Source organism: Podarcis bocagei, assembly GCF_964188305.1.
Source record: "Podarcis bocagei genome assembly, contig: HAP1_SCAFFOLD_109, whole genome shotgun sequence".
Taxonomy (NCBI): domain Eukaryota; kingdom Metazoa; phylum Chordata; class Lepidosauria; order Squamata; family Lacertidae; genus Podarcis; species Podarcis bocagei.
Window position 1 is genome coordinate 45,216 of NW_027670316.1, and position 5,353 is coordinate 50,568.

Sequence of the window (5,353 nt, forward strand, 5' to 3'; positions counted from 1 at the left end):
AAGGTGCGGGCCCCCCTAGGGGATATCATCAATTTGTCCCTTGGCACATGGACATTCCCAGGGGAACTGAAGGAGGCAATGGTGCGCCTGCTCTTAAAGAAAACATCATTAGATCCTTTAGATGTAAACAATTACCGCCCCGTTTCAAATCTTCCGTTCCTGGGTAAGGTGATTGAGAGAGCGGTTGCTGAACAGCTTGGTGGGTTACTGGATGAAACATCGGCTCTGGATCCATTACAGTCCGGCTTCCGTGCTGGTCATGGGACCAAAACGGCTCTGGTCACCCTAACAGATGATCTCCGTAGGCAGCTAGATCGAGGCGGGTCGGGGCTGCTGATTCTTCTAGACCTGTCAGCAGCCTTCGACATGGTGATCATGAACTCCTGGACCACCGCCTTGCCGACGTGGGGATCCAGGGCACAGTCCTTCAATGGCTGTGCTTGTTTCTCTCTGGTCGGGGACAGAGGGTGGCGCTTGAGGGGGAATTGTCATCGCGCCACTCCTTGGTGTGTGGAGTGCCTCAGGGTGCGATACTCTCCCCGATGCTTTTCAACATCTTTATGCACCCCTTTGCCCAGCTTGTCCGGAGTTTTGGGCTGGGTTGCCATCAGTATGCTGATGACACCCAACTCTATCTGTTGATGGATGGCCATCCTGACTCGGCCCCAGACACACTGTTCAGATGTTTGGATGCTGTGGCTGGATGGTTACGTGGGAGCTGGTTGAAGCTAAATCCTTTGAAAACAGAGGTCCTGTGGCTGGGACGGGGCTATATGGGATTGGGGGGGCAACTCCCATCTCTTGCAGGGGTGCAATTAATGCCAGCACCGTCTGCTAAGAGTTTGGGTGTAATCTTCGACACCTCCCTTTCCATGGAGGCGCAGATTGCAGCTATAACAAAGGCGGCATTTTTTCATCTCCCCAAGTTAAGCAGTTGGCTCCTTACCTCTCTCGCCCTGACCTAGGCACTGTGATCCACGCGGCGGTCACCTCCAGACTGCATTATTGTAACTCGCTCTACGTGGGGCTGCCCTTGAGACTGAGCCAGAAACTCCAGCGGGTGCAGAATGCCGCGGCGAGACTCCTTACGGGGTCCTTGCTGCGAGATCACATTCACCCGGTGCTATACCAGCTGCACTGGCTCCAGGTGGAGTACAGGATCAGGTTTAAGGTGCTGGTTTTAACCTTTAAAGCCCTATACAGCCTAGGACCCTCGTACCTACGGGACTGCCTCTCCTGGTATGTCCCACAGAAATACTTACGGTCTTCAAATAAAAACATATTGAAGGTCCCAGGCCACAGAGAGGTTTGGCTGGCCTCAACTAGAGCCAGGGCTTTTTCGGTTGTGGCTCCGATCTGGTGGAACGCTCTGTCACAAGAGACTAGGGTCCTGCGGGACTTGACATCTTTCCACAGGGCCTGCAAGACAGAGCTGTTCCACCAGGCCTTTGGGCAGGGCACAGCCTGACTCCCTCCTTCGGCAATCTTCGTGGAGCTCTGGCCCAATGGTTGCCATTGGTTTGATTTGAGTTAATTTTATAATGAATGATTTTACAGTGTTGTGTTGTTCTGTTGTACTGTTTTATTGTTGTTAGCCGGGCTTCGGCTGGGGAGCACAGGATATAAATAAAATTTATTATTATTATTATTAATTCTAGCACTGTAAAAGCTCTTCCATTGGACCTGCCATATAATTCTACAGCAGCATGTGTTTGTGGATTTCATTAACACCTACTAGGTTTGAATACTGAATCTCAAGTAATCATCCTCAGTAATGAAGCCTACACTAATAAACTTGACCAGCTACTTGTGCTTTAGGTATGCATTGTCTAAAATCTCCAATACCATCTGTTTGATTGTTTGGTTAAATTCTGCCATGCTTATTTTTCTGCTGGCAGCTCATCAAAAAGTTTCTTCACTCGTTGCTACTGCAGTATGCTTTGCTTTCTCAGGAGCTCCAGAATTTCCAAGTTGACATGCTTTGACATCAAAGGGTCTCCGGCTTTCGGTACATGTTCAATATTGTCAGGTGGGGGTGGAGTATCCATGTCCAGCATGCATTCATCGGTTATGCCAGAGCAATACTGTAATCACATACACATATGGTGGTCTTAATGTTTATTTCTCAAAAAAACATGAAATTGATAAGAAAGTAGCCAAGACAAATGTGCCACAGAAGCCCATCAACCATTGCAAAGGCCGAATAGGTAAAGGTTCTTTTGGCATGTGGGTGGAGGAAATAAAAAGGCACCTGTTAGGATGGGTAGTACAGAAGGCAGGAATGCTAACAAGAAGAAAATCCAGAGCCACTGATTGTACTTATGCCCCCAGTCCTCGTCTCTGCTGAGTACTACAATGGCAACAGAAATTGAGAAGGAGGAAACTGCCAGGCAGTGGCATCCCCATGTCATAAGTGTGAAGGCAGACAGGAAGGGCCTGGCAGAGGGCAGATTGCCGTTATATCAGTTTTAATTGCACAGCCTGAATTTGGCTCATCAACTCTAATGCAACAGCTCCCACTGGCCAAATGGACCCTTTCTCCACAGCCTATCTCAACACACCAGAATGTTTTAGAGCTAATGGTTTTGGACAGGGAAGCAACTAAGAAAATGAGAGATTGCAAAGGACTAGAAGGATCAATTCTCTTTTATCTTTTTATCATTTTGCTGTTCCTTCCTTTCCTTGGTACAGGCTATGCAGGAGAAGCCAGCTGCTTCTCCAATATGGAGGTAGGATGGTAGTGAAGGCAGCAGTAAGAAAATGGGAAATAACTGCTTCAAAATTTTACAACTGGGATAAATCATTCCTGGTATTCAGATATATGATTGGGGCATGGGGGGTTGTTGTTTTTTTGTAATCCAAAAGCTGAGGGTTTTGTGGGGGGAACAAACCAGTGTATTGCATGATTTCTACTTATCTGGAGGTAGAGGGAGAGTGGGGAAGATAGTGGCAAGGTGGGTATGGTTTAAACACATCAATGGATCCACTCCACTAATCCTGCTTGTTTGTTATACCATGCTGACCTCGCTTCCAACTTGCCTTGCCCCCTCTTCCTCCTGTTAAGCAGCAGCAATGTGACCAGTTGTAGGTCAGGTGAGCAGCAGTGCTCTATCACACTCTGCCACTGCTGTAACCCATCATTGTGCAATGCAGTGGCATGTAAGGAAGTGTGTCCTGCAGTTGCTGTGTCTCCTTAATTGCTAGGTACACCCACACCTCCAGCTAAGCTGGCGTGGTTTTGAAATGGGCTGGTACACCCCATTAAGGTGTTATCCACCCTGCATTGTTGAAACTCTCACTATGTGGGCAGTGAGAAGTTCATTCAACGATGCTATCAGGATGACAAGAATGGAGCCACTTCTGAATGAATACCACACAAAAATTGCAACAAGTATGATTGATTTCCCATAACTGCTGTCAGGGAACTGCCATCGGAGGAACAGGTGGGGAAAGGGCTCACGGAGGCTGGGAGGGACTCAGCAGCTGAAGCAGGGACCAGCAGGGGGAGAGGTGAGTCTCTGGTGGAAAGTCTCACGGAGGCTGAGAGAGACTCAGCAGCTAAAGCAGGAACCAGCAGGGAAAGAGGTGGAACTCTGAGGGAAAGCGAGCAAGAGGGAGGACTCAGGGACACGTCCAGCGAGAACAGTGGGGGGGTGTCTGAAGCTCCCATAGGGAGACCCATTCCTCGCCGGAAGCTGTCACGCCGAGAGTCCAGAAGACGTGTTTCTGTTAAGGAGCTTTTATGCTGGAAACGATTCCGAAAGCAACCACTGTCGGAATCTGCAAGTGACTAGAGCAGACATGTCTGAGGAGCTCTGTCACAGACAGAGGTTTGTGGATTTGCACAAACTCTGAGGGACTACGATTTTACGCATAAGCAGCTCATCATCCCATCACAACTGCTTACTTGACTATTTTCTGTAGATATTTCTGCAGCTTCCATTATTCTAGCATCATTATTTTAGTAAAAGGAACTAGGCACTTTCAGGAATTTTGTCAAAAAGCAGGATATGAATCTAAATAAAATAAATAAACCATTTAAAGATTAAGAAGCATACTGTGACCAAATTTTTACTGTATTTTTCGCTTCATAAGATGTACCTGACCATAAGACACACCTAGTTTTTAGAGGAGGAAAAAAAGAAGAAAAATATTATGCACAGAGCATGTAAGCGGATCTCAATTTTCTTGCTTTAACACAAGCAAAGCAAGAGCTGCTTACATGGCTTCTGTTTCGCTTTGCGCAGCTCTCACTTTGCTTGCTCATCCCTTCAGAGGCATCCCTCAGCTCGCGACTGCAGCCGCAGCCGAGGAATCCCTCTGCCGTCCAGTGCTTTCGCTCCATCAAACACGAGGCATTTCCCCTTACTTTTTAGGAAGAAAAAAGTGCTTGTTATGGAGCGAAAAATATGGTATTTCCATGGCACAATCTATGTCCATGGCACCATGCCAATGACCATAATACTGTGAGGCACATTCAAGAATATGTACCTCCCAGCTCTATAATTATACACCCAGTGATTTCCAGATCTAAAGCTTGGCCTTTGTTCACAGGGCCATACATCATCTGCAGAAAAAAATGCCCAACAAATTCTTGAATCCTGATCAGCCTACTCTGGTATTCATAACTGAGGCTATGGAAGAAAGAAATCAGCTAAGATGGGAACTTGAGTCTTTCAGGAGCTAAAAGATAAAGGAGATAGTGTGTGTGTTTGTGTATGTGTGTGTGTGTAAAAGCCTAGTTGTTCTAATCACTCTGGGCAGCTTAGAACATAAAAAACACAGCAACACATCATCAATTAAAAACTTCCTGATGCAGGGTTGCCTTCAGATGTCTTCAGAAAGTTGTGTAGTTATTTATCTATTTGTCATCTGATAAGAGGGTGTTCAACGGGGGGGGGGGTGCTACTGCGGGGCGGGCACCAGACCCAGATTCATAGTTTAGTTGGCTGTTTTCGTTAGATCAGTCACGAATTCCAGCTATCTTTTTGTTTTCTCTACTTTTCTTGCTATAATTTTAAAATGATTTGCATTATAGGGCTCAAATCTTGGAGCACCCTTTTATAAACATAAAAGAAGTGCCACTGTTTTAATACAGGTAATTTATAGACATTACTCTTTCACATGTAATATTATTTCATGTTTCAGTTAAACACTCGCCTTCCCGTTATACTGTTTGATTCTGCCTCTACTAGTGCACGTTCCCCCAAAAGGGGAATTCTGGGTGTATTGCAGGATAGGGCAGGAAAGCACTTGTATGTCTTCAAAAACGTAGGACCTTCTGCACACACAGCAGGAGCTGAGCTACTGAGCTAGGGACCCTTCCAAATAATTCATATACAATCCAGCACAA